Source organism: Giraffa tippelskirchi, chromosome 12 (assembly GCF_054371585.1).
Source record: "Giraffa tippelskirchi isolate mGirTip1 chromosome 12, T2T-mGirTip1v1.2.pri, whole genome shotgun sequence".
Classification (NCBI taxonomy): Eukaryota; Metazoa; Chordata; class Mammalia; order Artiodactyla; family Giraffidae; genus Giraffa; species Giraffa tippelskirchi.
Window position 1 is genome coordinate 97,971,746 of NC_137286.1, and position 23,627 is coordinate 97,995,372.

The 23,627-nt window shown below is 44.1% G+C and overlaps 1 long non-coding RNA gene across 1 annotated transcript in view; it reads left to right on the plus strand.

Moving 5' to 3' along the window:
* LOC145530435 (uncharacterized) overlaps positions 1-23,627 on the plus strand; it is a 68,566-nt gene that overhangs the window by 37,205 nt on the left and 7,734 nt on the right. The window contains exon 4 of the long non-coding RNA XR_014071765.1: positions 12,035-12,136. This is a non-coding gene — a long non-coding RNA (uncharacterized LOC145530435). The remainder of the gene's footprint in view (positions 1-12,034; positions 12,137-23,627) is intronic.

A 23,627-nucleotide genomic window follows, 5' to 3' on the forward strand; every position in this document is an offset into this window, starting at 1 on the left:
GGGTTAGAATTTCTTGTCCCGGTCCCACTCTCCTCTCTACCTCCTGGGAGGGGAGAAGTGCTGGAGGGTTGAATCAGTCATGGATAGTCAATGAGTTAATCAATCATGAATATGTATTGAAACCTCCATAAAACCCAAAGGATGGGGGAGGATTGGTGAACATGTGGAAACTTGGGCAGAGTGGATGCTTGGAGAGGGCACGAAGCTTCCCCACACCTTGCACTTTGTATCTCTTCCATCTAGCTATTCCTGACTTCTTGTTGTTCAGTCACTAAGTCGTGTCCAACTCTTTGCAACCCTGTGAACTGCAGCAGGCCAGGCTTCCTTGTCCTTCACCATCTCCTGGAGTTTGCTCAAATTCATGTCCATTGAGTCAGTGATGCTATCCAACCATCTCATCCTCTGCCGCACTCTTCTCTTTTTGCCTTTAGACTTTCCCAGCATCAGGGTTTTTGGCAGTGAGTCATCTCTTTGCATCAGGTGGCCAAAGTATTGGAGCTTCAGCTTCAGCATCAGTCCTTCCAACGAATATATCATGTTGATTTCCTTTAGGATTGACTGGTTTTGTCTCCTTGCAGTCCTTGGGACTCTCAAGGTCTTCTCCAGCCCCACAGTTCAAAAGCATCAACTTTTCAGTGCTCAGCCTTCTTGAAGGTCCAACTCTCAGATTCATACATGACTACAGAAAAATCATAGCTTTGACCATATGGACCTTTGTCAACAAAGCGATGTCTTTGCTTTTAAATATGCTGTCTAGGTTTGTCACAGCTTTCCTTCCTACATCCTTTTGTAGTAAACCAGTAATCATTGAACCATGTTGAGTCATTTGAGCAGAACTCAGAGTCAAGGAGGGGGTTGTTGGAACCTCCCATCTATAGTCAGTGAATCTTAAGCACAGGTGACAATGTGTATTTGTGACTGACATAGAATTATGTGGTGGAATGGGGGAAAGGGGATTCCCAGATGGCTCAGTGGTAAAAAAATCTGCCTGCCAGTGCAGAAGACCTGATTTCAATCCCTGGGTTGGGAAGATTCCCTGGAGGAGGAAATGGCAACCTATTCTAGTATTCCTTCCTGGAAAATTCCATGGACAGAGGAGCCTAGCAGGCTACAGTGCATGTGGTTGCAAAGATTTGGACACTACTGAGCATGCACAATGCTCCTACAGATAATAGGGAAAAAGATGTTGGATGTTGGAATTGGATGCAGAACCCTCTTAGTTTCCCACTACCCAAGGACACATAGTGCCAGAATACAGATAACCAAATGGGTTTAGTTAATTTTCTTAGGAGACTTGTTTTGATAAACAAATAGGAATAGCTTGCTTGGGAAAAAAAGAAAGAAAAGCTTTGAAATTAGAATCTTGAAGTTACTTAAAACTAGTTTCCTCTCATAACCATTTACACCTTCACCCTGAAATGTTGCATATACAATTAATAAACTCTTTATAGGTAATCCAAAAGTAGGTTTTACTGTGGCTCCATCAATTTCCAGATTGATGTTCAAATTAATGCAAGTGTCCTGGGTACCCTACATTTCAGTTGTTATCTATATGAACATGGAAGTGTGTACATTCTAACATAAAGATACTCACTGGGAGTGATGAGGCACTCACTGCACAGTGGGAAATAAAAGTTCCCCAAAGACTCACTGTCTCTGCCTATGCACATTAAATGAATAGCCCTTCTGTTGGATAGTCTATTAATTCCAGCCATTTAGTGATCAATGAAGATTGGTGAATGAGTGATCTGTGACGGTGATCAATATGCACCATGAAGATAGCTGAAATGGACACCAGCCACGTATCGATATGGCCTCAGAGATGAATGCACTGAGAACCCAATGCAAGCTGGGCCCTGAAGAGGCTGAGAAAACAGAGAGAACCTTCCAGAACAGAGTCCCTTCTGAGATATCCTGCGATGCAAGGACTCAACCTGGCCCTGTTCTTTTTAATTCTAGATCTTTCTGTCTCCTACTTCCCTTTCAGTGAAATATTCTTGATCCAGAATGTTAGGGCCCAAATCTGATTTTTGGACCCTCATGAGTATTGTTCCCATTGATTGTTTCATACCTATCTTGCCTTAAAGAATTTGATGCTTGCAGAAATATATCTCATTTAGAAGATAAAGTCTCAAACTGAAGAAGTGGGGATTTGCAACATTTTGGGGGTACAAGAGGGGAGACCTTTGGATGTGTGATCCCTATTGCTACAGCCAAACCATCACATTGTAGGCCCTGTCTCTCAATGCAGTCGACACAGAGTCTATCTCTAGGCTAAAGGTTACAGGCTGTTTCTTCCCCACAAGATGAGAAAATAAGAATTAGTAATACTTAGATCTACATCTAGGAGAGATTACAGAGAATGCCTGGGAAAACAGTGAGTTTCTTGGAGGTGAAGAACTAGCCAAGAACTATTATTAACATTTCATCTTGGCCCTGAGGTTCACTGTGGGTCTGCTCCTCACAGCCAACAGGGCAGAAAATTCATGATTTCTCCTAACAAAAGGTCAAGAACTCAGGGTTGCCAGGGTCCCTGGATTAAGCCTCAGTCCAAGCAGACATGGCAGTGACAAAAAGGCCAGTTTGTATATAGAGCCCTGAGTACTTCTTTTTTCTCATAAAGCAAACGGAGTTTTGTCTCTCACTTCTGAAACAGTCGTATTCTGACTGGCCTTTGAAACTAGTGCAGAGATGGAAAAATCAAAGGAAACCTGGGGGAAAAATGCCCATCAGCAGAAATGGGTTCAAAAAAGGTCAGGAGGTTAAGCTCAGGAGGAGGTTTGCTTCATGGAGGGAAGCAGTGACTCCTCCAGCAACCTGGAAGGGTGGGACCCAGGCGACTGGATGCTCCACAGTCCTGAGCCTGAAGAGACCCTTCCTCTTATCCTCGTTGGCCTCAGAGTTGCTCCCCTGGTGGAAAAGAGCTCTGACAAGAAGAGGCCGCTGGGGTTTTTCTCGCTCTCATAACGGAAGCGCCTCCACAGTCAAATATGTTTTTAAAGTAGTTGCCATGGAAATATGTTTTAAAGATAGCTAATACTACCAGAGAATCTGACTGGCTGTGATGACAAATCAGGCTTTCATCTAACCTCCTAATGCAGTCTGTCGAGCAATTTTGGAACAAGTGTATGCGTAACATCGAGGTTTCACAGTCCACCCAGTTTGCTCGTGAGTGTAGAGAAGCACCGTGTGAGGAGCTTCTGTCAATTGCTGATTATTCAGGATGCGATTTTGAAGCTGGAGGGTTTTCAGCTCCTTGCTTCTCCTCCTCCTCCTCTGTGCACTGGGCTTTAGCCATTTCATTACTTATTAGCATTTCCACCAGAGAGTGGAGAGGATATAAAATTCCAATTAGCCTGTTAGCAGCTTTCAGGAGAGATCTGCTGAGGAAAAGAGCTAAAACCATTGGCTGAAATGAGGTCTGCAAATTATCTATGGATTTCATTTATGATTTCTGTGTGAGTAATTTGATCATTTGGCATTGGTGGTGTGTGGCTCAGTTGGAAACAGCAGCTTTGATGAAAACAGCATTACAAAGATCCACAAAGATTTCTTTCCACATTGGATTAAGTAAATTGTCTAGAAACACTGGTTTTTAAAAAAAATAAATGTGGGCAGAAATGTTGATCACTAAGGCTTTAGAATGTTTGTTGTAACATAAATAATCAATTTGACCATCCAGATTGTTCAAATTTTCCTGATAACTGCCAAATTATTAGCAAAACCATACTTAAATAGATTTAACACAAACGAAGAAGAAACCAGGAGAAACTCCTGAGCTTTCACTGAGGCTCTGACAGTATGTGCATGCTCGGTCACTTCAGTTGTGTGCGACTCTTTGTGATGCTATGGACTGTAGACTGCCTGGCTCCTCTGTCCATGGGATTTTCCAGGCAAGAATACTGGAGTGGGTTGCCATGCCCTCCTCCAGGGCATCTTCCCAACCCAAGGACTGAACCTGCATCTCCTGTGTCTTGCACTGCAGGCAGATTCTTTACTACTCAGCCACTGGGGAAGCCCTCTGACAGTATATATATCTAAATACATACAGAGATAACTTTAGAAATATATAGTTAATACATACACATATATATGTACATTATATAGGATATATATGTGTGTGTGTATATATGACAAGGCTCTTACTACTTTAGTATTTCTCATGTATAAATGCAGACTGTGGTCTGTGTTATAATACTGTGACAATGTAAAATGCGTTAACATTGGAGAGCACTTTCAAAATGAACTCACTCCTTTCGGTGCTATCATTACTACCCTTCACCATTTTGTGGAGTGATCAAAGCTAATGTATTTTTGGAGATACAGATACTGACACCAAACTACCTGCACATCCGATGATGATTCATTTTTTCAACGGGAATAATTCTCACTTCTTTTTTTTCTGGGCAGAATACAAACTAGAGACTTCTGGGGTGATTCCTTACTTCAGTTAATAATAACCTGAGTCAGGTATCCTTCACTTTTCCTTTACAGAAACTCTTTTTTTCAAATTGAATTTTATATTTTATTTAAACCAATATATCCCAAATAGTGTCATTTTAACATATATTCAGTATGAAATATACTCAATTTTAAAAAATATTAATGAGATATTTTATATTCTTTTATTTTTACTAAGTCTTTAAAATTCAGTGTGCATTGTGTATTTACAGCACATCTCATTTCAAGCCCTACATTTTCACTCTGAATGTCTTGATCTGTGTTTAGATTTCACTACAGTTAAGTTGAAACAATAAGTGATCATATATAAGTTGGCCCAAACATACTGAAAATTTTTCCAATAACTGAATCAGGTTTAAGTTTTTAAAATCAAATTTAAATAAATTAAACTTTAAAATTCAATTCTTTGGTCTCCCTAGGCCATGTTTCAAGCGCTGGAAACCATACATATGTGGTTAGTGGTACCATCGTGGACAATGTAGTTTTATCCTGTCCTTTGTAAGCAGTTTAAGAGGTTTTAAAAATGTGACAGGATACAAAAGCTTTACTGATAAGGTTTCAGATTCTACATTTGCAGCTAACTTTTAAGAAACCACTTGCTGGGTTTTAAGTTCAGTGGACAGAAGGATATCCACCGTTGCCTGAAAAAGCTGTTAAAACGCTCCTCCCTTTTCCAATCAATAACTATGTGAGGCAGCATTTTCTTTTTCTTGTCAATTTTTTATTGTGATTAAAGATACATAACATAAAATTTACAGTGTCAACCATTTTTAAGGGTACAGTTCAGTGGTATTAAAAGTGGTCTTTAAAGTTGGTCTTCGCCCAGCTTCTGATTTCCAGGGATCAGTGGCTGGCTGCATGGGGCTTTTGTTGTTTTGCTGACTGATAAAGCAATGTCTTTTCATTTCTTTGTCTGGAGAAGCCCTCCTCTAAAACACACACACACACACACACACACGCACATGCATGCACATGCACACATGCACACACATGCACACACACACACGCACGCACGCACACATGCTGTGTTTGTAGGGAGCCACAGAACACCAGCAGGGAGTGGTACTGTTTATTGAGTTTCTCAAGGAAAGCAGTTCAATCAAGTCCAATTACAGAGGAGATTAGACTTCTAAAAGTTCTCTTGTACATCCCTTCATTTAAAATACCCCCAATATATTGTGGTTTATTAGAATTCTTACATTGTGCTCAGGTGAAAAATACCCTTTGCTTTAATATATTTTGGTGATAAATTAATTTTTTCTGGGAAATATTAAAGAAATATATCATTAAAATGTTGAAATGAGGAAAAGAACATTATTGGTAAAGTCATTTTTCATTTAAGCATAGATCTCTCCAAATTATAGTTGCTTCAATAAAAAGCATTAAGCTTTACTCATCTAGATTTTAAAGGACTTGTCAATTCATCTGTAAAGAACTACATGGATAAGTGTTAATATAAAACATGAATTACTGTACATTCCTGTTTAAGACATTTCTAATCCACATATACCTGAAATAAAAATACTTTCAAAGAGAGAAAGTGAAGCCTATGCAGGCAGACAAGCAGGATTTTACACTTTGTACCTTTCCTTCCCACAACCTTCTCTCCTTTCCTGATCTTCCCTTTGTCTCTTGTTAAATGTTTTCAGAAGACAACAAACAGAGGAGTGGTGCTAATCAAATAAAATTGAAAATGAAGTTCCAGAGCTTCTGCATTAATCAGGTGAAATCCCTCCATTGTAATGCATGGCTTGCAATGGCTTGTGGCCACTATAAATATCCAGATCCAAGCTCTGTTCTCTGCAATGCTTTAACACTGAGATCTGAAGGTGTTTGTACCCCAGAACAAGACCCTTCCTTTATGCCTCTGTATTCTACCCCTTTCACAGTGGCAAAACTGAGATGCAGGGAGGTGGGGTTCCTTATTCACAGACCCACCACTAGTAAGCAACCTCAGATTTTTCTGGCCCAAAAGCCCATCCTACTGACCATCTTGATTCTCCTCCTGCTGGTACAAGATTCTGGCCAATTATTATTTAGGGGGCCTGACTTCCTCTTCCTCTGTGCCCTGGTAGGGAATATTCACCCACAAAGTAAAGTATAGCCTATTTGGAGATTTTCCCACCCTCCAAACTACACTACATGATACTCAGAGATGTCTGTCTTTTCCCGGTCTTTACCAGCCTTGCTGTGAGCCCTTGGGTGAGGGACAGGGGCAGGCTGTTGAGCCGTGGACCCCCAGAAGCCTTCTTGCTGGAGGTGACCAATTTTAAAAGTTTGGGGCAATCAGATAGGTCATTAATTAAATCCCCACAAGTAGATAGAATAACTTAAGTGCTCTTGAGAATGAATCTTTGCTTTCTTTTAAGTTCATTAAGCTATTTAAAATTTGAACAGACACTGCTTTAAGAATCACATTTTCTTCCTGTCTGCAAAGATTTAACAGTTTCACTATTTTATTGACACAAGTTAAAGCATTCAAAGGCATGCAGCTGTTGATGTTTCTGAATTAATCAACAGGATGAATTCTATGGATTCACAGTCTCTTTTATGACTTAACAACTTCCTTTTTTTTTTTTTTTTAACAACCATATTGCATATCTATTTCTGGAGGTTTGTATACGAACATATAGATTTGTACTCTTGATAAAGAAAAAATGCAAACTAAAATATGTAACAGCAGGGAGAGAAAATGATCAAATTTAGTTCTATTTACTACAATTTGTGTGACTAGGTTAATTATTGTTTGTTTAAATAGGTCATATGTCTAGCATTGATGTTTCAGGCAAATGGAAGTGTTAAATACACTTGGTTTTCTGGTATTAAAGGTAGTAATTTAAAAAGCCACATATTAGCCAGAAAAATATATTTGTGTTTATCACCAGACTATTAAAATAATTAGCTCTGGATAAAGACATTCAAACAGAAATAGTAAATGTTTGTATGAAATTTTTATACCTATTGCAAACATTAGATGCATCTAGTCTTGACTTATTGCAGATATAATGTATTTTAATGTTTCATGTAGTGTAATATATGGGCTTCCCAGGTGGCACTAGTGATAAAGAACCCACCTGCTAATGCAGGAGACTTAAGAGACACAGTTTCGATCCCTGGGCTGGGAAGATCCACTGGAGGAAGGCATGGCAATCCACTCCAGTGTTCTTATATGAAGAATCCCATGAACAGAGAAGTTTGGCAGGCTACAGTCCATTGGGTTGCAAAGAGTCAGACATGAATGAGGCAACTTAGCATGCATGCAGCACAATGTATTGTATTAAAATATTTACTAACACCTACTTTGTGCCTGGCACTGTGTTATGTGGTTGTTAACTGAAGAGCTATTAATTTTTCTGTGAAGGAGCCAAACAACCACATAAGAATATAACAGATTATAGTTAATGTTGTTTGAAACTGAACACTGCAAGAATGGATAAACTCCAAGTGAATGACTCCCTAAACTAAAATCACCCTTCCCCCGAAAGAGTAACTCCTCTCTTTCTGTATAGAGAATAATAATTCTTTGCTTTGTGGATTTCTGACTTGACACTCCTCCCTGAGGTTTGGCTGTATAGTCAATAACCTTTGCTACTTATATGCCATAAATATCTATAACATCTGTATGTTCCATTCCTGGACAACCTATGGTCAGTGGTCCTGGATCCCCCTGGAATAAAGCCTTGAACCCTTCAGCTGGCATTCACCATTCTCCATCTGACACAGCCCTCCTACCAGCCTCACCTTTCCCTAATTACCTTTCTGCCCTTTAAGCTCTGGTCAATTTGGGCTGCTCCTTGTCCACCCTGAACAAGTCCCCATCGTTGCCTAAATTGTCTCATCAGCATAGAATTCTCTGCCTCCTCACCCTTGTCAATGGAAACTTTGTCCATCTCTGAGAAGGGCCTGATCTTCCTCCCCAGCCTGATACAACTACTCCTTGGTCTGAGTCCTGACAAGGCTTGATCTGTCTGCTTTTATTCTATCTATTCCTTCAGTTCAGTTCAGTTCAGTCACTCAGTCATGTCCGACTCTTGGCGACCCCATGAATTGCAGCACGCCAGGCCTCTCTGTCCATCACCAACTCCCGGAGTCTACCCAAACCCATGTCCATAGAGTTGGTTATGCCATCCAACCCTCTCATCTTCTGTTGTCCCCTTCTCCTCCTGCCCCCAATCCTACCCAGCATTAGGGTCTTTTCCAATGAGTCAACCCTTCCCATGAGGTGGCCAAAGTATTGGAGTTTCAGCTTCAACATCAGACCTTCCAATGAACACCCAGGATTGATCTCTTTTAGGATGGATTGATTGGATCTCCTTGCAGTCCAAGGGACTCTCAAGAGTCTTCTCCAACACCACAGTTCAAAAGCATCAATTCTGTGGCGCTCAGCTTTCTTCACCGTCCAACTCTCACATCCATACATGACCACTGGAAAAACCATAGCCTTGACTAGACGGACTTTTGTTGGCAAAGTAATGTCTCTGCTTTTAAATATGCTATCTAGGTTGGCCATAACCTTCCTTCCAAGGAGTAAGCGTCTTCTAATTTCATGGCTGCAATCACCATCAGCAGTGATTCTGGAGCCCAAAAAAATAAAGTCTGACACTGTTTCCCCATCTATTTCCCATGAAGTGATGAGACCAGATGCCATGATCTTAGTTTTCTGAACGTTGAGCTTTAAGCCAACTTTTTCACTCTCCTCTTTCACCTTCATCAAGAGGCTCTTTAGTTCTTCTTCACTTTCTTCCATAAGGGTGGTGTCATCCGCATATCTGAGGTTATTGATATTTCTCCCGGCAATCTTGATTCCAGCTTGTGTTTCTTCCAGCCCAGCGTTTCTCATGATGTACTCTGCATAGAAGTTAAATAAGCAGGGTGACGATATACAGCCTTGACGTACTCCTTTTCCTATTTGGAACCAGTCTGTTGTTCCATGTCGAGTTCTAACTGTTGCTTCCTGACCTGCATACAGGTTTCTCAAGAGACAGGTCAGATGGTCTGGTATTCCCATCTCTTTCAGAATTTTCCACAGTTTATTGTGATCCACACAGTCAAAGGCTTTGGCATAGTCAATAAAGCAGAAATAGATGTTTTTCTGGAATTCTCTTGCTTTTTCGATGATCCAGCAGATATTGGCAATTTGATCTCTGGTTCCTCTGCCTTTTCTAAAACCAGCTTGAACATCTGGAAGTTCACAGTTCACGTATTGCTAAAGCCTGGCTTGGAGAATTTTGAGTATTACTTTGCTAGCGTGTGAGATGAGTGCAATTGTGTGGTAGTTTGAGCATTCTTTGGCATTGCCTTTCTTTGGGATTGGAACGAAGACTGACCTCTTCCAGTCCTGTGGCCACTGCTGAGTTTTCCAAATTTGCTGGCATATCGAGTGTAGCACTTTCACAGCATCACCTTTGAGGATTTGAAATAGCTCAACCGGAATTCCATCACCTCCACTAGCTTTGTTCGTAGTGATGCTTTCTAAGGCCCACTTGACTTCACATTCCAGGATGTCTGGCTCTAGGTGAGTGATCACACCATTGTGCTTATCTGGGTCGTGAAGATTTTTTTTGTACAGTTCTTCTGTGTATTCTTGCCACCTCTTCTTAATATCTTCTGCTTCTATTCCTTAGTCTGCAATATTTTATTGCTTGTGTACTTGTGTTAGTTTGAATTAAATTGTAACTTTTAGATAGGATAAATGCCTATATTTCATTCATCTCTGGATGCCCTGTTGAACTCCTTACCAAGGTACTTGGTAAATGCTCATCGGATGACTAAGTGAATGTAAGCCTCACTCCCCCTTTTCCTTCAGCCGCGTGTTTATAAAAATGAGAGACATGGTATATATTTAAGCCCTCCATTATGCCTCGTCTACCTGCATCCATGCAGAAGTGCTCCTGTACTGAGTCTTATGTGAGCATTGAACTATCAAGTCTATTTCAGACAACAAGCAGTAGTGGCCGAATTTGTCTTCCTGGCATATTCCCCAGTTACGCCAACACCTCAGGGGATTGTGGCCTCCAGGTGTCAGTACCTCAGGGGATTGTGGCCTCCAGGTGTCACGGATGGAGTGACAGATCATCATTTGAACCATGAAATGTGCCAGTGAAACAACGAAGAGCAGCCCAAGTAGCTGTTGTCCCTCCTCAGACACACTCTGACCCCGGTAAACCTGAAGGGGAACCACGTCTATGAATTTTGACGTACTTTAGCCTCACTGTGATGCAAAAACTGGGCATTTACTGGGCCAGCCCGGGTCAAAAATAAGGAGGGCAGCAAAAATATGTCTCCCATGTCTCTTGTCTGTACCCCTCTGCCCACTTTTAGCGTTCTACTTCTTAGGCTACATCTTATTTATATACAGTATTAGGGGTAGAAATTAATTGAGTGTAATTCTCAGCAGTATTTAAAAAGAAGGCCTAGAAAGATGACACTTCCTGAAAGGAAAGTCTCTCTCAGGCTGGAATTTCATTCTTGGGACCTCCAGTGGATGTGTCAGTTTAGTTGAGTGATAACAACTGTGATTACTTAAAACCTAAGAAAACATAGACTGTTCGTTGTTGTTTTTTTTTAATTTGTAAAATGGTGTAAATAAGAGTATCTTCCCAAGGTTGTCCAGATGATTAAATGAGATATTACTTCTGCCAAGATATAGCTTCTGGGAAAGACCCTGATGCTGGGAAAGATTGAAGGCTGGAGGAGAAGGAGATGACAGAGGGTGAGATGGTTGGATGGCATCACTGACTAGATGGACATGAGTTTGAACAAGCTCTGGGAGTTGGTGATGGACAGAGAAGCCTGGCGTGCTGCAGTCCATGGCATCACAGAGTTGGACACGACTGAGAGACTGAACTGAATGAACTTCTGCCAAAAATGGGGTAGAGTCTGAGATTTTCCTCTGCTCACAGTCTAATGAGTTATCCTGCCACAGTTTCCTTGATGCTGGCAGGAGACATGAGACCCCTGTGTCAGAGACAAGCAGACAAGCAGTAGCCAGAGTAGCACATTTTCTGGTGCCTCAGTTCCCACAGGATGACACAAGGAGGGCCGGGTGACAGTTGCATACACACAGTGACTGCATTCTAGAACTCTAAGCTTAGGCTGAGGGAATCCTTCAGAACCGGCAGCAGCACGCTTGTCCTTTGTTTCACAAGGGGGACATAATGTTTATCATTTTGGACAGTAAGTCTGTTTCTTGTCTCTGGAGGGAGACACTCTACCTTCTTTATCTTCCAAAGCTGGGAAAACATCATCAAGGACAAAGGCAGTGTCTCTGCTTGCAGGACACACAGCAATGGGGAGGACCCGTGGAAGACGACTCGCGACTCGTAAAGCACTTATATCAGCACCTGGCACACGGCAAGCACTCGGTGACTGCTGTTACTGCTCCTATTAGGTCACAAAGACAATTCCACCTCATTAAAAGATGACCTTGTTCAGTGACGGATGAAATAAAAAGAATATGCAAACAAATCATTCCATATCCCACGGATTTTAGAAATGGAAATAGATACTAATTGTTCATAGGTACCTAAGCCAAGACAGAATGCTTGAGCAGAGGTTTTACTTTTCCTTCCAGTGCCTTCGGTGTTGTCACTAACTCTGCACTTCCTGGCCGCTCAATGGATGCTGTGTGGGTTCTGACAGAGCATCTGTAAGAGGAGGCACTGCCCATTCACTGGTGAGTTCTGTCTCTCCACCCTTGAGGCACCACTCTCTGCTTCAGCACACAGAGCCGTGGCTTGCTTCATTTTTTGCAGGATGGGTGTGCTGTGGTCCATTTCCTTCTAAAAATAAATATGCACCTGGACATTTTGTCTTCAAAATGCCATTGGGTTTTTCCATTAAGTTGAAATGACAAAGGATGCCTTTGAATGGAAATGGAAGCATCAACTCAAGGACTTGATGGGCTCCTAGAGGCAAGCTGGGTCAAATCAAGATACAGCAGAAGGTCACACTTGTTTTAGGAGAGTCCTTTTTTCTGCCTTGAATAATCCCTCCTGCCTGAGAGAAGCCTGCTGTTCTCTGAATGCCCAGCTCTCTTGTCTCTGAAAAGCAAAAGTCTCTCAGTTCTGTCTGACTCTTTGTGACCCCATGGATTGTAGCCTGCCAGGCTCCTCTGTCCATGGGATTCTACAGGCAAGAATACTAGAGTGGGTAGCCATTCCCTTCTCCAGGGGATCTTCCAGACCTCTTGTCTCTGGGGAAAAGTAATTATTTAGCAGTAAACTCACTCACCTCTAGCATCTTGTACTATGCGGGGCACATAATGCAGGCACATTAAAAATTTCTTAATTTTCTAACTAAGAAGTAAGGGACACATGTGCTTTCCCTCCCAGGCAATGTTAAGCAATGTTTGTATTTTAATGAAAACGGCACAGTTTAGACAGAAGATGAAGGTCTAAAAGGATGAACACTAGCATTTCAACACAGGTGAGAAAGATAATTCAGGGCTGGGTGGGGGTGGGTTTGTGTTTCTGGTGTCCTTCAGCTCCTGTGACCAGGACCTATCCTGTTTATATCAGATCCTCTGCAGCTGGCATGTCTCCAGTGTAATAGGCATGTGAGTCACTGGAGATCCTGTAAGAGGCCCATTCTGATTAGAGAATCTGGGTGGGGTCTGAGCATCTGTATTTCTTTCAAGCTCTCAGGTGATGCTGAGGCTGTTGGTCCACTGAGGAGGGTTTGAGCATCACTGATTTAGAAAACTTGACTAAAGAAGGCTTGAGGCGAAGGAGCGAGGCAGGGCGTTCTGGGGCTGCCTGGCTCTCAGACAGCATATTCTGCAGGCTTCGCCTGGCCCAGAAGTTCCAGTGAGGGTGTGAGCCCGGAGCTTACTGTGACACTCTGCACCCTTCCCAGATGAGTCCAGAAAAGCAGGTCAGGATAAATGGTTGTGGTGGGAGAAGGGCTGGGAATGACCCAGACAACGCTGCTGCTTCTGTGAACCAGTGCAGGGTCCCAGCACTCGGTGGCTCTCAGAGCAGCGGGCAGGCAGGCAGTGTCACATGGAGGAGCCCCAGGCCTGCTCACAACCCCCTGGCCGCTTCCCTTGGCGGCTCTCACACATCCCTCCTAGGCTCCATCCCAAGATGAGCGGAGGATCACCTGACAGACAGACTGTCTGCTGATTATTTATCACGTTCCCGAGTCCTGGTGTCCAAGCCCAGACCCCAAGCCAGCAGAGAACGGCCCTGCTTTAGAGAAACTTGCCCCGACGCCAGACAGAGCCAGCCGGACCTGTGAGGTCAGACTTCCAGATCTGGGGTGACATCTCTGAGCTTCAGAACAGACAGCAATGAGAGCAATATGTTCTCAGGCTGCATATAGCTTGTTTCCTAAAACAGAACAAAACAAGGCATAACTCAACTGAAGTCATTTCTGGTGCAGTGCCTGAAATTATGATGCAGGTCAGTTCACGCCAAATCAATTCAGCAGATATTGGCAGAGGGGGTTCCAGTGCTTAAGCGAGACCCTGCCTGGGGTGGGGGAGACCATCTTCTTCTTGGACTAGAGGGCAGAGGTGTCCCCAGGGCCCTGGCCAGCCTGCTGCCCCCTGACTTTCCTTACTGTGTCTCCCCATGCAGAGGGTACCTCTCTTCAGCTTCTCTTGATTCTCACCACCCTGCCATCCACATCCATTTCCTGAAGCAAATCTGGAAAGGGAATTTCAAACCAGGTTTTAGTGAGAAGGGCAGCCCACGTGTCCTCAGATATGCTTCTGAGGTCATCATCTCGTGTTGATGTTCCCCATGGAAGGGCCAGAGGCTGGGGAAGCCGGGCTTAAGAGGGTCTACCTCCAGCCCCGATCCAAGCAGCCCAGAGAACCTCTGCCTAATATGCACAGTCACCCAAACAAATGGAAGGAGCTCTCTACGGGCCGGGAGAGGCAGGACAGGCCCAGGGCAGGGAGGGTGGTGGGCATAGGAGCCGTGACCATAACATCTCTAACCTCAGGGCTCCTGGAATGTGGCTCCAGGCTCAAAAATCTTTGGGGCAGGGTGGCACGAGCAGGTGAATATTCTTAGAAATTCCTCAAATCGCCTGGCAAAGATGACCCTGCCCTATTTTTATCAGTGGATAGTGCTCTTGACCTAAAATGCTGCTGAAATCTGTGATCCTCACCAAGAAGAGCTGTTTCAATTTCTGGCCTCTCTCCTTCCCATGTCTTCCCCTCCTCTGCCCTGTGTTCTGTCTTCTCCAGATTCCAGGGCACACAGCTTCTTTCTTCTCCTTCAGGGTTGCGTCATAATCTTTCTATCATAAATGATAAATGTCTCTGAAGCATTACTTTATTTTATAACCAACCTGGTCATAGATATTTGAGTTCAATTCTTACCTCAGTATTTTTTTTTTTTTTTTCCTGAGAAAGCTGTACCCAGACGTGGTTTCAATTTTCAGTGAAAAGGTTGATTTTTGTAGATGGTTACAACTTGGGGGTTACAGGGTGATCTTCATCCCTGTGATGCCTGAAGGCAGTTATCACTGCCACTGCATCCCTGTACCTTAGGCAGAGGAGCAGAGGGAGGTAAAGTTCCTTGCAGAAGCACTGAGACATTCCATAGCTAGTTAAGTGAGGTTGGCTTGCTCACAATTCAAAACAGAGTTCTTAATGTGTGCGTGTGTGGTTAGTCTCTCAGTCGTGTCCCAATCTTTACCCACTGAGCCATCAGGGATCTGATGCAGGCTTATCCATCTACCTACCTATTTATACATCTGTCTACTTAATGCAGGCTTATTAATCTATAACCTATCTAATAGGACTTCCCAGGTGACTCAGTGGTAAAACATCCACCTGCAATGCAGGAGATGTGAGTTTGACCCCTGGGTTGGGAAGATCCCCTGAAGAAGGAAATAGCAACCAACTCCAGTATTCTTGCCTGGGAAATCCCCTGGACAGTGGAGCCTGGCAGGCTACAGTCCATTGGGTCCCAAAGAGTCAGACACAGTTTACCAACTAAACAACAACCTATCTATCTATCTGTCTGTCATCTATCATGATCTGTCTATCTCTCTGTCTAGAATATATTCTATAATATTTTGTGTCTGAATGCAATGGTTTCAGGCAGAGACCCCTTTGTCTCAGGATTTAGAGGTACCTCAGGTTTACTGTCACCAAGAATAGTGAGGGGAGGGCTTCCCTGGTGGCTCAGTGGTAAAGAATGCCAATGCAGGAGACACAGGTTCAATCCTTGATCTGGGAAGATCCCACATGCCATGGAGCAACTAAGCTGATACATCACAACTACTGAGCCTGTGCTCCAGAGCCAAGGAGCCACAACTACTGAGCCCACGTGCTGCGATTACTGAAGCCTGTGTGCCCTAGAGCCTGTGCTTCACAACAAGAGAAGCCCACACACTGCAGCTGAGAGTAGCCCCCGCAGCAACAAAGACCAACCACAGCCAAAAATAAATAAATAAAATTATGTTAAAAAAAAAAAAGAATAGTGAGGGGAGAGTTAGGTAAATCACCCCCCTCATTAATTCTTCCATCTTACAGCTGACACCATTCGTCCACCACCCGCCCACCCATCCATCCATCCATGCTTCCATTGACTTGCTCCCCATCTACCATCACCATGCCACAGTTCCTCTCAGTAACAGCTGCTTTTATGTCATCATGAGCCTTATTGAGGTGACTAATTTCAAAGAAAGTTTGAGAATCTGGACTTAAGAGATTGGCATTGGGTGTCACTGAGCAAACAGCAGGCTGATGGGCAGATGTTAACAGGAGCTCTGCTGTTTAGGGTGGTATTTTCCTGGAAGTGTGTCAAGGAGTTTTCCAACTAAAATTAACTTTGTGGCATCTGAGCCAGAAACACAAGCTGTGCTTTGTTCTCATCTTCTGATGTGAACTATTGAGTGCATGTGCCTGTGTGTGTGTGTGTGTGTGTGTGTGTGTGTGTGTGTGTGTGTGTGTGTGTGTGTGAGGGATGAGGTGACACATAAAAAAGTGCTCTGGAGAACAGTTAGAAAGGGCAGCATGGTGTTAGTTGATACGTCTCTCATGAGAATGCACCCAGTGCATAGTTCGCTATGGGATGAAGTGCTATTTCTGAGTTGCACTTAATTGAAAGCAGAACCCCCCCCTTGTTAGGCTGACACCTGGGAATATAGTCAGTCACCAGCAAGGGTGGTTATAACCCTGGTGATAATATGCCTGTCCTTACTTATCTGGGAAATGACAGTGAAAGATGAGGCATTGAGGGTCCTTGGAACTAGCAACCAGAAGCTTGGCTTTCTCCGAGGCTCACTCTACAGACCATCTTTTGTAGAGCCTCTCTTCCCAGAAGTGCCCCCTGGAGGCTCCACTCTTTGGATTCCACTAGTAGGCTTCCTTGCCTTCAGTCTTTCAGATGGGTTTGGTCAGTGTCTGGGGGGGAGAGGTGAGGAGATAAGCAGAGGCCAGGGGGGAGTGTCAGGGAGAACTGGGTTGGGTTCCTGGGTTCCCCTGGGTTCCTCCAAGCCACACTGGCTCTGGGCGGTCTGCATCCCTTGGCTGAGTTCACCCTCCTTCCCCGGTCCTCTTAGGTGATTTCCACTTCTTCTGGCCCCTCAGGCGAAGGGGTGGTAAGAGCAGCCTTTCCCAGCCCCAGCCTCATGTGCCGTCCCCAGGGGTTTCCCTCGTCCTTGCCTATGCCTTTGTAATAATTCCCTTTATTTAAAATCAGCCCAGTGTCTGGCCGGGATACATACATACATAACCTGGAGTAATGGAATCCTAAAGCAAGTCCTTTAACCTGTTTATGTATGATTTGCCTCTCTTGGAAGTTATGTAATACTAGTGTTGTCCTCTTACCAGGAAGTTGTAAAAGTGAAATGAGACAGTAGAAAAAGAGGCTCAGGAAGGGTTAACATAAAAAAAAAAAAAGCAATTCAAAAGGAAGGTGCTAATACTACTTGTGCAGTGTCATCTCTTTATTTTTTCAGTCATGATAATAGGCAAGGTAGAGTGCTTAGTCACTAGCAATTCCAGGAAAATGTATCCTGTGAGTCATTCTGGGGTGCTTTTCATGAGGCAGCATCTTACTTTCTACTAGCAATTTGGCCGAGCATGGAAAATGTTGCACCCAAATTCCAAACTTCATCAGAACATTCCTACATTTGGCTGAGTGCCCTGCATTTTGTGGACACAGATGTCCAATGGCTGAGACCAATGAATCACACTGATAATCAGTAAGTGCAATAAAATCACATTTGACTTTGTAGAGAACAGCTCACCTGTGTTCCATGTTTCCTGACCCAGTTCAAGGAAGAACTTTCCCAGGCCTCCTAGGGCACAGCCTGTTCCGCTTGGTTAAAACCATCCAAGCAGGCAGGTGCCTCACTGCCCGGAGTCCACACTGCTCTAGGACACATGTGCCCTCTGGGCCACTTCCTCACATCCCTCAGTCCTGGCCACCGGCTGCTCTCTGGCCAGCTGGCCCAAGGAGGCACACGGGTGTCTAAAGGTCTCAGTGAGTACCTGTGGACACAGGGATCAAGTTGTTCTGCTCTCGTTTCTCAGGGATTCTTTACATACCCAGGTTTTTCAGAATTGCTATGTGGCTTGTCACACACACCCGTAAGCCTGATCTTTTAATAAAAGTCCAGGGCCCCAGATATACCTCACTAGCTCCTGAAAGGTTTTGACCTGTGCAAGAGTGAAACGTGTAAGACATGGCAGGTAGATGCTTCCTGGTTTAAATGTTTTTCACTCCTTCAAGGAATAGAAAAATAACCTTTAGGCTAGGATCAGGGCTGGAGAGGAATGAGAATTGAGTGTTCTTGGACCTTTTTGTTATGGTTTGGTAGTGACTTCTAGGTCTTTGCATGGCCGTATAGTTGAGAATAGGAAAGCAGAGATTTAGCTCAAGGAGACCAGTGGCCTGCTGATGTATTCTGTGAAGCTCAGGGTCCTCCTCACAGAAGGGTTCCAAGCCAGGCAGCTTGGTCTGTGCATAAAGGTCTCCCTGACCGTATCCTTCTAAGACTAAAATTGTGTATTCGACAGCCTCAATAATGCTTCGCAGCAATGCCCATGATACCATTTCAGACGTAGCTCCTGGAATAACCTCTCCGTGTCACCATGTCTCCCCATTTCTCCTTAGCTGTTGCAGTAGAGACCCAGGTAAGCAAGATGCTGTGTGTTCCCTCAGGCCATCACGGAGAGTGTGGTCCCTTTCCTGAGAGAGCTGCGGGTTTATCCTGATGGTCTGTGCAAATGCAGTGAGGCGTGGGGGCCCCTCGCTGGCGTGGTCTGTCAGCTCGCCTAGAATAGAATCTCCATCAGGGCTGTTTGCCTCCTGTGGCCACTCCAGCTGGCAGGCAGGTTGAGTCTCTCCCCCGGCATCTGGCTCCCATCTGCCCCCTATTGGTCTGCAAATGTGATCCTGTTTTAACTCCAATTTTCAGCAGAGCCATGAACAGCCACAAATGCCATATGGGTTTGAAACATTCACTTTTGAAAGTGACACTGTAGTTCAGTCATTTAAAGTCAGTATCTCAAGCAGTTTCATTAAGACTCTGCACTTTGCTGATGCCAGCTGATTTAAATGGAGACATTCCATCAATTCTAGGAAGTTGGAGAAAGTCAAAGCCACTCAGTTCAGTACACAATTCTGTAAGTTTCTCTTACAACACCCCTGAAAAATGTCCAGAAACTGAATCAGTATGTACGTTATCTTCTGTGACTGGTTTCTCAGCATCTTGAGGGCATGATACAAATCCAACCCTGAAAGGACATTTCACAGGGATCACCCAGTTGAAACTGGCATTGATACTGGTCACCTTTAGTGTCTCAGAGTGGGATTTGTGGGTTCTTCCGACTGAAAACAGTTAGTGCAGGGGTTAAAATCCACCAGCCATATCTGGAACTACTTAACTTGCTTTAAGGAAGCAAGGCAGGTGACATGCCAAGCCCTCCCTAAAACCAGACAGATGGACTGGAGAAATCTGTCGAAGTCCCCTGGGTTCTGGAGCTGAGCGTGTCAGCTCTAGTTTGGTAATCCCTCTTCTACCAAGAGCATTTGACAGGATCTTTGGGGTTAATAAAAAGGACAGGGCAAAGACATGGCAGACAACACATGCCTCTGGTTACAAGACAACACCCTGTCTCCCTGCATCCCCGTTGGTGGTGCCCACCTCCCTGTTCCCCTCATGTAGAGTTAATACAGGACTCTCACTGGGCTGACGTTTACTTGAGCAGAGCCCACAGGGATAGATTAATATATGCTCCCATAGAGGGCAACCCCTTTGCCTCTGTTTACCTTGGCACTGGTTCCAAGCATTAAAAGATCTTTGAGGAATTTGCAGTATTCAATCCCTGGGAGATTATGAAATTGTGTGATTTCATTCCATGGACCCAGGTCCTGAATGAGGAGGGACCATCATTGGCCAGGGAGATCTCTTGTTTTATTCCTGGTGCCATTTGCTGTCACAGATTGCATGTTGCTGAAAAGAAGGATCCGGAGGTCAAGTTTTGGAACATAAGAATTCCCTGGTGGTCCAGTGGTTAAGACTCCACGCTTTCACTGGTAGGGGCCCGGGTTCGATACCTGGTCGGGGAACTAAGATCCTGAAAGCTGTGGAGTGTGGCCACACACACACACACACACACACACACAAAGTTTTGGAACTCCAAAGGAGACTCTTGTTTACCAGTCTTAGGGAGGGGCCACACCAGGAGGATGGAGGCCTATTTGGTCTTTTTTTTTACCTTTCCTACAAATGATAGGAGCATGAAACTATTTATAGCCTTAAATAAGCCTTGAGATCAGGACGCTGGGACAAACATAATGCAGTCCTCTCAACCAAACAGTGCACAAGCAGGCCCTCTGGAGATTTCATCACACAAGACTGCTGTGATTATAATTAAGAGGTTTGGCGTAGTTAGCTCCCTGAAAAAAGACTTGACCCAGGTTGACACTTATTTAATATGAATAACTTTTTTTCTAATTAAAAAAGAAAAGAAAAGAGAGGAACAATGATTTCTCAATGTGCTTTCTGTGATTACACTCCACCTTGTCTCACTGTACCCAACCCTACATCTTGGAGTCTGTTCTCAAGTGCATATTCAGATCATACATATTAAATAGGAGAATCCCTGCTGCCTTATGACCCTATTGTTGTTGCAATGTGCAGAGCATTGTGGATGGATTGCAACCTGTTTTCTTTTGGGGGCGGCTGCTTTGACATCTCAGTCTTAAACACTCAGTACTTCTGCTTTAGATTTTTCAAGATTCCACTTATGGACTCTTCTGCTTGGGCTATGCATTATTCTCTGAAGAAGAACACATCTGGACCCTGGGGTTCCTTGTTTAAGCTTCCTGAAAAGCACTAGCTCGTAGGCTGACAGTCCTGTGCCTCCCACAGAACATTCCCTCTGCTGCTGGAAGAACATGTGTAATTACCAGAGAAAATGTCACCAACATGATGTACAGGTGATGCGGGAAATGAGGCATAGTCACAAAAAGCAACAAACATTCCCAAATACGCCTGCCTCATCTGTGCTTCCTTAAGAGCCAAATACCATTTCGGGGTGCAGACCTTTCCCCAGTAGCATTTTCAATGACTCCCAGCCTTTCTTACATCTGCCTTTGATTGAACTCAGCATTTCCTTGTCAATTAAAAATGATAAATTAAGCTTCTTGCAGGGCAGACAAACAATCAGCCAGTGTGAACCATATGAAGACCTAAGATTTTGGATGAATCAGACTCAGCCTGAGAAATTCATCTGGCAACTCCCAGGCCCTGACCGCTATCCAGAGGAGCATCTGAGATGTCCCACGTGGCACCCAGGCATGCTGATGGGCCACTGGCATTCAGAACATTGCAGCGACCGACCGCCTCAGCCTATGCATCCTTCCTGGTGCTTGGAAGAATGGCCAAGTACATCCATATTTGTCGACCCACCGCCCAGACGAATCCAGGACTACATTCAACACAGATGTTTGTCTTTTTCAGCTTTTATTTTTAGAGGCACATTGTCTGGAAGTGATGTCCATTCACGGATTATTCATTTTGCTTTCTGCTCCAGGGATGTTGATAAATAGAGAGTGAGGATCTAAATCATTGCTCCCCCTCATCCAACTCACAGAAGGTGTCCTGGTGCATTTTATGTCCTGAGGGCAAGTGAAAATTATGTGTTGCGTGTTGCAATTATTTTCTGTGTTGCTGCTCCTTTCTGGGCATATGGACGTGTCAAGAGGGCGACTGCTTATCAACTGGAGCGGGGAGGGGCGGGTGTAGGAGCAGACGTGGATCTTCCACCTCTGTTTCCTGTCAAACAGATACTCTAATTTTATATGAAGTGAAGCTTTCTGCATAGTCAAATTGATCTGCCTTTCTCAGATACTTTCCTAAGTAGAATTTCCACTAAGATGGGCTTAACTAATGATGAGAAGAATGTAATCCATCTGTGAAAAACCGTTAATCTTCATGGGGAAAAGAAAAAAAAAAAGAAACCTGATGCAGAGGGCCTTTGTACAAGTCGGTTATCTCTGCTCCACTTCATCTCCATTCACAAAACAATTGACTGTGTGTGCAAAAGGGAGAGAAGCCAGCTGACATTTTCTACAAAATGCATCCTACACTGTTAGTGTCAGTAACGGATGGAAAGTGAGGTCATAGAAGATTGGGGCTGCCTTTTAGTAAGCTTTTCAGTTGATGAAGGTAGTTACATGTATAGTAATGTTGACAATGAAAGTGACAGTTAAAGCATTTGAAGTTCTTACCATGTACAAGTCTCACTGATAAAGTGCTTTATGCGCCTTTGGCCATTTGGTTGCTCCAGCAACCATACTGTTGTTACAGATCCTTGTCTTATCACCTCTAAAACAGAACTCTGGATTCCACCTCCCCAAATACACTCTTCGCCAGGACTTCTCAATAAATGGTACAACTAGATCTTGAGCTGCTCTGGCTACAGGCCTGGAAATGGGCTCCCTTTGCTTCATCTCTTTCCCTTTGCCTCCCACATCTAATTTGACAGCAGATTCTGCCAAACATGACAGTAAGTTTCTTAACTTGGTGTCTTTGATGGGATCCCTGCTTACTCCCCAGACTTCCGTCCCTCTTCTGGCTCAGTTCCCAGGGACACTGGTATTTCCATCGCTTAAATGCATCACACTTGTTGGCAACATATTTTCAGTATCTGTTTAATATATGTCGAGTCCTTCCTTTTGTTCAAAGTCTATTGCCATAACCTCAGGCTAAACATCATCATCTCCAGCTGAGAGCAGGGAAATAGTTTTCTAACCCATTTCATGATTTCCCTCTTGCTCCCTCAAAAAGACCCGACAGTACAAATGAATCATGAAACTAATCAAGTCACCCCACTGTCTAAACCTCCCATGACTTTGTGTTGCTCTTAGAAGAAATCCGTTTCCTGCTGAATCTGATTGCTGCCTGCTGCTCCCTCCCCCTGGAGAAGGCAATGGCACCCCACTCCAGTACTCTTGCCTGGAAAATCCCATGGACGGAGGAGCCTGGTAGGCTACAGTCCATGGGGTCGCGAAGAGTCGGACACGACTGAGCGACTTCACTTTCACTTTTCCCTTTCATGCACTGGAGAAGGAAATGGCAAACCACTCCAGTATTCTTGCCTGGAGAATCCCAGGGACGGCAGAGCCTGGTGAGCTGCCGTCTATGGGGTCGCACAGAGTCGGACACGACTGAAACGACTTAGCATCAGCTCCCTCCCCCACGTTCCGTCACTGCTCCCTCACTCTCCTGCCCCACGTATACTGGCCAGTTTTGTCTCTCTTAAACACGTCCCACTTGTTTCTGCCTCAGAGCTTTGAAATTACTGCTTTTCCTCCAAGAAACACTCCCCCTATCTTCACATGGTTGGCTCCACATCGTGGTCATAATTTTATACCTGCAAGTGAACAAGAAATAGTAATCAAAGGGGAATAGTATGTAGCCATACTTGCTCCTAAATTGGGTGAAGGTTAAGGAACAGGTTTGGGAGGAGTTTGGATGACAGAGCAGCAGATCCTAAAGAGGGAGACTTTGGGCTTTGTGGACAAGAGTCGGGCTGAGACTGAGTGTACAGGTACCTCTTGGGAAGAGATGATTTGCATCTTCCTCTGATTTGATCATAACCATCACAGACAAGGGGCTTCCCTGGTGGCTCAGATGGTAAAAAATCTGCCTGCAACGTGGGAGACTTGGGTTCGATCCCAGGGTTG